Here is a 12,287-nt window from a genome sequence, read left to right as displayed (position 1 = left end):
CATTTTTGACTTTGATGTAGACAAAGTTTGTCCTTCCTGCAAATAGCCATGATTGGGTGCTGAAGTCCGTCAACCGCAAATGAAAAGAATATAAGGCAAAGCTAAAGGCGGATTGGAAGCACGAGGGCATGACTGAAGAGGAGGTGGCCCGTGTTTGTCCTCCAGATGTAATCTCTCATCAGTGGAGGGAGCTTGTCCACTACTGGTTTTCCGAGAGAGCTCAGGTTGTGTATATTTTTTCAATACCTTAGATTGTATTTAATATTATTATAGATTAGAAATTTATACATTGTATAAATTACATTGTTTATTGTTTTTGGGGGAAGACATATTCCAATATTGGTAGAGCTGCTCGAGCATCGCAGACTGTTCCTCACACTTCAGGCTCCATGAGTTATGCGAGGCGTAGAGCTGAATTCGTAAGTTTTTTTGAAACTCTTTAAATTTATCTTAAATTATTCTATCATATAGCATGTATACTCGTGAAATATACTTTTTGTTGTAGATGGATGATAATGGGAGGGAGCCTGGTAGGGTGGAGTTTTATAAGATGACTCACACCCACCGAGATGGCAGCTTTGTCCGGGAGGAGTCAAGAGATATAGTTGTATGTATTCATCTTTGACTTGTGCTGTATTTTTTTTTGGTTCTATTATTCGCATACATTAATTTAATTTTTTTTTGAGAGATATAGGATAGGGCAACAAATCTTATTTCAGAGCACGTCGGGGGGTCATCATCATCCGACACGAACAATCATATTGAAGCTCAAGTGCTTGCTGAATTGATGGGCCCAGAGCGTTATGGTCGAGTGTGGGGTTACGGCGTTGGAGTTACCCCCACAAGTTGTCTTCAGTGGGCACATATATAAGAAATGCCAGAGAAGGTAGTAACACTGCAGAAGTTCATCATCTTCAAGCAACTATTGAAGAGCTGAAGCAAAACCAAACAAATTTGCAGTCTCAGCTTACGAATATTACATCCATGTTACAACGATTTCTACCTTCTCAGGTAAATAACTATATATATTTCAATACTTTACATATTATCAATATGATATATGAGTTAATGTATCACATTATTCCTAACTTTTAAGGTTTCTCTTTTTTTTTTTGTAGATTTTTGATTCTTCAAACGCTTGTAGACATGATGATGATTGAGCTGAATCCCGTCCCTGATGCATTCTAGATTATCTTTTATGAGTTTGATATGTATATGTTTCTTATTTTTCAGAGTACATTGTAATTTGAAGTCTATTAAGCAAATTTTTAATCAGATATGACAATATTCATATTTCGAATGATCTGAGTGTTTGTGTCAATGTATCAATTTAATACAGGTTTATATTGTTATAATGACTGTATTGTAATGTGTGTTATATAATATGAATTCGTGTTTTTATTTTTTTTTAAAAAACAATTCCCGACGCTTTTAAGCGTCGGTAAAAGACCCCGTGGCACAGTACTGGCACGCTTTCACCGACGCTAAAAAAACTTCGTGGGACAGCACTGGCATAAGGATCTACCGACGCTTAAAAGCGTCGTAAATTTCCGACGCTAAATAGCGTCGGCGGAAACCAGGGAATTCCATACCGTCGGGTTATTGCCGACGCAAATGCGTGTTTTTTGCCGACGCTATATAAGCGTCGGCATATCCCTGTTTTTGCCGACGCGTTCGTCATGCATCGGCAAAAAATTATGCCACTCTGGTATAATCGACGCTTTGGCGACGCTTTAGATTGCGTCGGCGGTACTTTAGCCGACGCTTATAAGCGTCGCTATAGGTCAACAAAAGCGCCGGGATAGCTCAGTTTTCCTGTAGTGCCGGCGTTGAGGTTAGAAGGGATAGACTCACCCTGTCTTGATGATACCAAGCAAGGTGAGGAAATCACTATTAACGATCACCTTCAGGAGATAGAATTGATGAGTCAAGGAGAACCCATGTCTCTGCAATGAGAGGGAAGTCCAAGATTAAACACTTTACCTTTTGCTGCCAGAGGCTGTCCACTATGATCTCTGAGGATGATGGCCGTCCCTAGCTACGTACCATGCATCGATTCACCCGGGATTACAGGAACCATCCATCTTTATCTTAAATCAGTTAGAAGGGGTGGTTCCCATTTTACCCATCATACATGCTCATTTCTAGCTGGTGCATGGTATGGGGTTTCGAAATATTCATTTCATGCACCAAGCCTTTGAAATTATCATTCTTTTAGGCTCCTCCCTGCTCTCAAAACCATAAAGCAGGAGCAAAGAGAGTCTCACCCCATTCAGAATTGACATTATCATGTTAATCATAAATAATAACATACTAAGATTTAGAATCACAATAACTTTGCATTTAAATTTGTGAGATATACATACGAAAGACATATTAAATGCGATTCTTCAATCACTTGAAATAATAGCGGCTTGATCTTTTCTTTCTTTCTCCTCTCAAAAGATAGCTGTCAATGGGGCAAGTTAAAAACCATATGAAGAGAAGAGGGGGACCTAGCCTTTATATAGAAAATCTAAAGGAGCCTTCTTATTAAGGGCTCCAACCCTAATTGGATTTTTTCACCTATATACCAAAATTACTACAATAAATAAAACTCGGGCCCTGTTTGGGGGAGCTTTTGGAGGGCCAAAAAGCACTTTCTGGCCCTCCAAAAGTACTTTTGGATGAGAAAAGGTGTTTGGTAAAAATTTTGGAAAGCTATTACAGCTTTCCAACAAAGCTGAAAACAACTTTCTGGAAGAAGCTCCATTTTGGAGCTTTCCGAAAACGTTGTTTTTAGCTTTATTGGAAAGCTATTTTTTTGACCAAAATATCCTGATTTAAAAGCACATTGTTCCTCCCAAAACCCTCCATCCCACGCCTCTTCCTCTCCCTCACCCTTCCCACTCTCTCTCTCCCCCTCTCTATCTCCTTCTTCTCAACGCTGTCGCCCGTTTCCTTTTTTTTTTTTTTAGTGAACCATGGTTGCCAACGGGGGTAGCCACCACTCGTGGCCGGCGACCCCTCCTAAGGTCGTCGCGATGCCATCTGTAGCGCGTGGCCGGCCAGTGGAGCAGTCGGGCTTAGCCGTGGGGTGGCTGGGCCTCCACCAGCCGTGGAACAACGGCATCCCGCGGCGGAACCAAGGAGGCGAGCAGCAGCGAAGCCCCCATGGCGGCCGGCGGGGGGTGCTCTTTTGGGCGGTGGCGTCCGCCCGCGGCGACGTGCACCCGCTGTGGTAGCGGGTGAGCCGCCTCGACTCCCTTCGGCCAAGACTGCCGCTGGCCAGCTGCTGCCAACCATGGCCCGACCCCCTTCCTGTGGCCCGGGCTCCTTCCGGCGCCGCCGGCCACGCGGGAGGAGAAGAAAAGAGAAGAAGGGAAGGGAGGAAAGAAGGAGAAGAAAAGAAGGAAAAAGAAAAGAAAAAAAGAAGAAAAGAGAAGGAAAAAAAGAGAAGGAAAAAAAAAGAAAAGAAAAAAAAAGAAAAATAAATAAATAAATAAATAAAAGCATAAATAAGAAGAATAAGAGAAGAAAAAAGAAAAAAAAAAGAAGAAGAGGAAAGAAAAAGAAGAAAAGGAAATAAAAAGAAGAAAAGGAAAGAAAAAAAAGAGAAAAAAAAGAAAAGGAAAGAAAAAGAAAATAAATAAATAAATAAATAAATGCATAAATATACATATATATATATGAACAAATAAATAAATAAATAAGATACTAAATAAATGCATAAATAAATATGTATATAAATGAACAAATATTAAATAAATAAATAAATAAAAATAATAGTAATTATTTAACCAATTTTATCACCTAGCTAGAAAATTTGTTAGAGAGATAAATGGACAACAGAAGGATGGAAAATAAATTTACACTAATAATTATAATATTGTATACATTTATTATTATATTATACTATAAATATAATATTATATTACATTATATCATAATACATTGATATATTATGTTAAATAATTAAATATTATATTAAATTATTATTTTATAGTACACAATATTATAGTACTATATTATAATAATATTATATTACATTATATTAATATTATACTATATCATATTTTTATGTATTAATACATATTACTTTTATTATGCTCTGTTGTATAATACTAGTGATGTCCTTTATGGTCATTTTGTCATATAAAAGTACTTTCTCAGTTTGTTTACTAAACACATGTTAAAATGCCACAGTAATTTAGAAATGTAGTTACCAAACAGCAAACAGTTTTTTATAAAAGCTCTACTTCAGACAGCTCTACTTCCAAAAGCTCTACTGCCAACAGCTCTCCCAAACAGGGCCTCAATCCTCTACATCCAAGGTGCACCAAAAGCCCATAAAACAAAGTGATCACTCATTATATTTTAACCATAGTACCATTATAAGTCATATGTCTAATTCGTTTTATAAAACAAAAATACGTAATCAGTGAAAGCCCATATTTTAAAATTATTCTAACATATGATCATACCAAAAGAAATCATCTAACAATCTCCATTCAAAACATCTAGGTACATTTTTAGTCCTACATATACCAGATTAAGAAACTAAATTTGTCAGTGCTAAATATGTTCGATCTTTTTGGACGGGTAATGTCATGTCAATTTTAGGTTAATCGAAAAGGACTTGGATGATGGTCGGCAGCCAAGATTTAATTCCATGAGCTAAACTTGAACAGTGGGCCTCCATCCTCGCCGGGGGTCAGCACCCTCAAAAGATGAGGATGAGGTGAAAAAAAGAACGGGAGAAAGAGGAAGTTGACGTATTCGGAACTGGCTTCCACGTAACAGTGAATGTATTCAACTTTGTGCAACTTTATGGCTCAAAAAGAACCACTCCAAAGCAAACCGCATCCTGCTCGAGAACACAGCAGCATCTTTTGCTTTCCAACGGAGAAAAGCAGCGGCTATAATGATGCATGGCTTTCCTCTCCCACTCGTTGATCAGCTTTTCTTCAAACTTTTCTTTCTTCTGGACTTTGTACCAGTTTGCGCTGTCCTTGGACGTTGCCTTAAGCTAAAGCAAAGTGCAAACAGCAAAGCACCGCCCCTGGGTACTCCATCCAATCCAAATTTTCATAGATCAAAGAAAGATCCTCCAGTACTACATAATCTTCTCTCTTTAATTTCCTGGGTATCTTCTGAGCAGTTCTCACATATACCTCCAAGCCTCCCAACTTTTGGTTCCTTTCCACGGCATACTTGGGGCCATCTTTACGTGGATTGGGATCCCTGGGCACGTTTTCTCATCGCGCGGTGCTTTGTCTATCCAGTTTGAGGTTGCCATAATATAAGCTATGATAGATATATGCATGGTACGGTGCAAAGAGGAGGAGATTAGGACTGGCATGAGAAGTTGACTCAAGTCTTTCAGATTTGGATAATAGATCTCCATTAGTCTAAATAGAAGTACCATCTCCTTGGCCGGTCACTTCCAAGTCCTTTCTCAAAAAGTTGCAAATATGCTAGTTGGATTCTTTTTTTCTTAAAAAAAAAAATCAAAATTGAGTCTCTCTAGCTATTTCTTCATTTCATGGGATATTAAAATCAGAACAATTAGGAAATTAAAGCATTTTTTAAGTAAACAAAGTGATCTACGCACTTCTAGATTAATTGAATAACTCTTCAAGAAGAAGAATTTTAGAAAGCCAAACAATCTCCGATGATTCAACAAGTATTAATATGCACACATATGTATATGTATATGCATGTATGTATGTATGTTGGTATTGTTCTTCTTTTGCTTCATGTTATTCGATCACTTGTTCGTGCTTCTGCTTTTTGATTTTTTTTATGGTTTTCAGATCTCGAGCATTCTTTCCGATCTATGAAAGATACGAACCTTTTCCTCTTTGTAATTGTATACAGACTCTCCTAAACAACTTTTATCCCTTATGAGGAAATGATTTTCTTGTATTGTAGATTCCGTGTTGTATTTTGTTGTCTATGTATGGCATGTCTAGGCATCCAATTACAAGATTCTCTCCTAAAAAGATGAACTATTATATTCAAATAAGATCTGAGTTCAAAGTTTCTGAATCTTTGATCATTATTAATTTTCTATATACTACTCTATCCCCAACATTTTCCTGTCCTTTCTCTTGGCCAATCTCCAAAAGTTTGACACCTTGAGACCCTAGCCTGCACGTTTCCTAAACATTTTCTCAAATGTATATTCCCATTGTGGACTTACTTTTTCAATAGCCATCTTTGATTTTTTTTTTTTCATATTTTCAGATGGCTCAACTCAAGTTCGCTCCTGGTTTCCTTCAAGATTTCAGGATCCTCGAAGCGTCTTAAATGTGCTTATACAAACAAACATTAAACTAGTCACTTGATTAATCGAACCACATGCATCTATATAGTTTTAATGTTCAAAATTAACGTAAATGTTTTTGTTTTATCAGATTACAGCATGCTTGTTTCCCGGAGGAGAATTATGATACTCAAGCAAGCGGGTGGCCGGCCGGGGACGGGCCGCCGAGCGTGATCCCTAGTAGTGGTTTGACCCCTTTTTGTTGAAGTCGCTCATCTTTGTGATGAGTGGTCCCGTACAAGCAAGGGAACTATCTGGTGCTAAAGCACTGCATAAAATATAGTTAAAGTTGTCCATGAGTATGACATTAACAAATCTTATCTCTTGGTATGATTAGAATAGCTCATGCTTTCTTGGACTAGTTTGTTACCTAATCTATGCCAACCTTCGGTTATGGCCCTCGAAAAGTTCATCAAAGTCCATAAAAGCTCACTCAGTGATGCAACATTGTGAATATGATACAAGGTTAGCAATGGCATAATTAGACTGAAGGAACTGTTTAGGGACCATTGGAGCCCCCCATGGCGGCTACTTCGGTCGGTGGACCCTCGCCATAATCCCTTCCTTCAACGCTGCTTTTTCCTCTTTTTTCCTTTTTTTTTTCTAGATGATTGCAAGTGGGGTGTGTCATATGCTTTTTAGCTTGCATGCTTTAATTTTTCAGGGGATGGCAGGAGGTCTGTTGGAGCAGTTTAGTCCATCATTAGCTGTTCGTATACTTTATGTCATAGAAGTCTTTAGCACATCTGGTGTTTGTTAGTGAGAATGAGACCTGCAACATCCCCTGCTGCACTGAATTTGGATTTCCATTTCCTTTTCTTTTGTGCTTTTCAGCCAGACCAGCACCTGGGAATGTAATGGTTTGGAGGATGAGGGTTGTATCTTTCGCAGAAAGAACGATTCGGCTTCCTTCGCATAAATCCACCGTCAGATTGCCTAATGCACGGATATCAAAGCACTCCAAAATTTGTCATTGATCCAATAAAGAAATTGTTTGAAAGAAGGCAAATTCTTCTTTTGCATGAAAGACCTAACCCGACCCTGCTCTATCGGACCCGATAAGTTGCTCGGCATTCATGGCATGGCCACCTAGCAAATTTTGTGCATTGGCTATGCCACTATAAGGACTCAGCTACCCTACGCATCATCAGCATCTACTTCAATTTTTTTTTAGTAATCCAATGTATTTAAAGAGATCGAGCAGGTCTCATACATGCTTTTTTCCTTAGGCCCCTTATTTTTGTCGACAACAATGGTGGGGCACAAAAAACCATTTCATAGATATGGAAGAACAAATCATGCATATTAATTAATAGGGTTCATAACACACCTCAAATTTGCCCCAATGAACCGTTTAGAATGTGCTTTTAGTCGACATCGCCTTTCTTGTGATTATGTTGCAGTGTTTAGGAAAGCTAAAAGAAGTTCTTACATCTAATATTGATGGCTTAAGTAAATGATTGCGTGCTTGACCCATAGATTATGTAGCAAACATCTTTTTAAGAAGGTTAATCTTCCAAAAGGTGCTTTAGAACAATCGTGAGTAGAACTCCTTTTGTGGGCTTAGCCTAACGTGAATGACATGGTCAATTTTTTTTCCCTTCTTACCTAACCATCCTATCTATAAGTTACGTGTCTAGTTTAATTATAAAAAGAAGGATACGCTTTCTCTTGCATAGCTTATGTTGCAGTGCATTTTTATCATGATAGCCCTTTTCATATTCACAATGTTTTTGAACTTAATCCTTTGGCGCATGTTTAATTAATTTCATTCGAAGAAAATGCTTTTTAAAGGCAATTCCAAGAACACATGCATTCTAGAGATTGGAAATGCATTAAAAATGAACTTGGATTGGTCAAGATTATTAATTTTTTTTTAAAAAAAAAGAATAGCACTAATCAAACTACAAGTGTCACAGCCTAGGACCTCACCCATGCTATAAAAAAAACCTATCTTTTCCGATGGTTTTTAAAGCCTATACCAACGCTTATAAGCATTGGTAATTTTTTTGCCGACATTTTCTAAAGCGTCGCAAAAACGTCGGATATGTGGGAGTGAAAAAAATTTTTGCCGGCCCTTTTGAAAAGCGTCGGCAGTAACGGAAGATTTACCGACGCTTTAAAGCATCGGCAATACTAATTCTAACGATGCTTTAAAGTTTCGTTAGAGTTATTTTTTAAAAAAAATATTTAAAAAGCCTAATTAATTTTTTTGGAGGCAAAAAAAAAAGCTGGGATCAATGGTTCTTTTACAAATGTCCAATTTATATATGATGTTTACAAGATGTTTGTTTACAAATTACAATTGGGGAGACCGATCAATGGTTCTCTCCAACCTCATCTTCACCCTCGTTTTAATTTCTTTCTCCTTCTATCTCGTCCATAGTGGTCGCAACCACAATAAAGAAACGAAAGAAATTTAATTACAAAATGCAGCAGCTCTCTATCCAGTTCGAATCAGTACTCCCGCTTCTAAGATGAGCGATCCCAACATATCTAAATGAATGAGATACAAAAAATACAAAAAATAGTAAAAAAAATAAATGAATGCCACAAAAATACAAAAATAGTAAAAAATTAAATGAATGCCAGAACCACTTCGGACAATCTTCTGCCTGATGATGGAGTTTGGCTTCCGGAGCTTCTTTCCGGCAAGGGCTTTGGCGATGGGACTCTGCCTGACGCCTCTACCTTGGCGCCCTCTGCTTCGGACTGCAACGACGTCCTCCAGCATGGGCAGCGGCTCTGCTCAGCACCCTCCGCCTCGAACTGCAATGGCCTTCAGCACCACTGCTGACCTCGACGCCTGGGAGCTCCTCATCAGCTTCGGCCACCAAGAGATCCTCATCACCACCTCGCTCGGCGTCCTCACCGACGGCTCCCCCTTCTCCTACTCCACCTCCAACGACTCTGCCACCTCCTTCATGGAGGTCGCCAGCGACCCCCCCCCTTCGGCTCCCCTCCTCCTCTCTCTCTGACCGTGGCTAGGGTTTCTTGGCTAGGGTCGCGGTGTTTTATAGGGCGACGACCATGGGATAATAGGGGAGAGTGGGATGGTGTCCGACGACGCTTATAAGCGTCGTCGGACCCCATACACTGTTGACTGGACCGGGTTGGCATCTGACGAAGCTTTTAAGCGTCGTCCGGCCCAAGTGAAAGTAGGTTGGTGTCCGACGACGCTTTTGAGCATTGTCTGGCCCAGGGGTTTAAGATAAAAAGTAAGCATTAAGGGGTGTTTAGTGAGTAGGATTCCGACGACGCGTAAAAGCTCTTTTTCTCTTTGGCCTCTGACGACGCTTAGAAGCGTTGTTTTACAATTTGGTTTCAACGACGCTACCTAACGTCGTTTTAGTTTTATTTCCGCCGACGCTACTAAAAATCGTCGGCAAATTTTGGCGCGCTCACAAAATTGCCGACGCTTTTTTCTTGCATCGGCACATAGGAGTCAGAAAATCCTATTTTTATTGTAATGCCAAAAAGACTAGTCGGAAGGTATTTTTGGGTCTTTTAGTCATGTATAAGTATCCAAAATCTTCTTGGCGAATAACGGATGTGAGATTAAATACACGCCTGCATGGGTTCTCACAACCAGAACTTATGTCACCTCAGACATGGCATAATTTAATTTTTTTGGGCATCATAAGCATGGTCTGATAACATTGGATCTAGCTGGGTTCCGGCTAGAAGAATTGTGGCAAATGCTAGGGTCATGTGCCTATGGGTGGAGTCCAACAAGAATCATCTATTGTTGCGTGATTCTCTGAAAGGTCGCATGGCAGGGGTTAAATAACAAGGATTCCTTACAAAGTAAAAAAAAAAAAAAAGGTACCTAACAGGTTAACATCGTGCAACGAATAATAAAATATAAGTTTTTTTTCCTTTTTTGATACGTAACTTATATATTCGTAGTAATAATAAAATTGACCCAACTAGCTGGCAAGCCAAATGAAGAAAAAGAAGATGCTATCAAGCCGTCCTCCTGGCCTTTGCTTCCATGTCTCTTTAGCATCAGGTTTGTATCCATGACGATATCAATTATGCGTACTCTTTTTTTTTTTTTTTTGGAGACAACAAATCAAAAGATATCAAGAGCTTTACCCCATCCAAAAGTCATATGGGTCCAACTTTGGATGGGATTTGTTGGGTCCAGACAACTTGAAGATGAATGCCAATGAAAAATGGGCTAGGTCAAATTTTAGACTCATGCCGATAATCATAGTCGTTCGTTTTTATAGCAGTATGTTAAAATGCTGCTTGATGAATAAGGTCCATAGAAATAAACGACTGTGATGACCATATGGTATGGGCACACAAAAAGAGTACATGCCCCCATCTAATTTTTGGCATACATCTAGAATAGTTTAATTAGTTTTCGGCATACATGATGCATTTAAGTGGATGTATGGCTAGCTCATATTTTTTTAATTTGTTTAATTGAGAATGTTTTTATTGCGGCATGATTGTTCTCATATGCTGCTTTGTTTTGTGTCTGTTCCATCTAATTTTTCAATAGTTTTTGCAACCACGACTATGGGATCTATTAGGAAAAAAAGCCTCATAAAATCTTAAAAAGAAAGTCTTGAAGAAAGTAATTGTGCAGAGGTTCTGAGATGTTGTTATTATGTAAATACTAGAAAACAATCATATATAATAGTAAATATGATCATTTGCCTAGCTAATCCACTCATACTTGATAGGGGACAGGCAATAGTTGTTGTTGGATTAGATCTCGGAGTAGTTCACTAACCATTTGATTGTCCAACTTCCAATTACCCATTTACTCCAGCTAGCATTACACTTCATAATTCATGGGACTCAAAGTTGGTCGAAGCCTGTGTCGACCATCTTGGGCATCCCAAGAGCATAATCTGCAGCCAAAACTGTGCATTAAATAATGACTATACCAGCTCTCTTCTCAAAGAAAATAAGCTTGTTCCAAAAAAGAAAGAAAAGAAAAGAAAATGAGCAAACTCATGCCAATGTTAATATTATTTTTTTTGATGAAGAGGGAGGCAAAGCCATCCGGCCTTTATTAGAAAATGAAAAGTTTACAAAAACTATTTATAAAGAATTTGCAAGAAATAAAAACACAAAAGAGCAATAAAAATCTTTTATAAAAGATAGTGGTCTGTAAGTAGACATGTTAAATTATTCAACAAGTTGAACAATCTCATAAATGATTTGGAGGATTTTTGTATCTTCAGTCTGCAACTATATAAGCTCTATATCCTGATGTGAGTCAGCTTTTTTTTAAAGGATAGATTAACGTCTCTCAACGTACGATGCCAATGTCGCGAGGTTATTTCAAAGTTTGAGATGAGAGTCGAGCAATTTCTCTGAACACAGATGCTTCTAGCTGAAGAAGGTTGATAAGATTTTATGCAAAACACAGATGCCTTGCAGGAATTCTATGCATTTTGATTGGAGAAAACACTATCTAATTGGCGGCAAGAATTATGTGCTGATTAGAGAAAAAGCTATATTGGAGGCAAGAATCATGCATTCTCTAGAGAGATTAAGGTTGGCTGGAATTCCCACGGCTTTTTTCTTACTTGGATGCGTTCACGTGGCCCAAACAAATGTTCCCACAAAATAGAATCCGATCTACCCAGAAAAGAACCCACCAAGCAAAGTGCACACGCTATGCCACATGTTAAGAATCGATTTCATTCTCAAGAGACCATGGGGTCTTGCCACTTACGGAAGAACTAATTTTTGTTTCTTCCAACCATCCTTCCCATGTCGAACGTGCCCTTAATTAGGCGAGTGGTTGGGCGTAGAACAAGGCATGTTGCTTTTGGAAATGCGACCACCATAAGAGCTTTTGGTGAAACAAAAGGAGCTTCAACTTTGAGCCCTAGTGTCAAACAATTGATTGGAACTACTAAGTATTTTACTGCTTTCCCCACATGATTTGAAATTTTTAACCTTATAAAGATTAGCAAGGGGTTAGCCATAGGCCCATGGCCCCCTGCAAGTT

The 12,287-nt window shown here is 38.7% G+C and overlaps 1 long non-coding RNA gene across 1 annotated transcript; it reads left to right on the top strand.

Moving 5' to 3' along the window:
• Positions 1–567: 567 nt before the first annotated feature.
• On the top strand, positions 568–1,300 carry LOC113463678. The gene is made up of 3 exons (XR_005511293.1): positions 568–607; positions 695–1,011; positions 1,119–1,300. It is a non-coding gene; the product is annotated as an uncharacterized LOC113463678 (long non-coding RNA).
• Positions 1,301–12,287: the final 10,987 nt, after the last annotated feature.

Source organism: Phoenix dactylifera, chromosome 4 (assembly GCF_009389715.1).
Source record: "Phoenix dactylifera cultivar Barhee BC4 chromosome 4, palm_55x_up_171113_PBpolish2nd_filt_p, whole genome shotgun sequence".
Classification (NCBI taxonomy): domain Eukaryota; kingdom Viridiplantae; phylum Streptophyta; class Magnoliopsida; order Arecales; family Arecaceae; genus Phoenix; species Phoenix dactylifera.
This window is presented reverse-complemented; position numbering and strand designations above follow the sequence as displayed.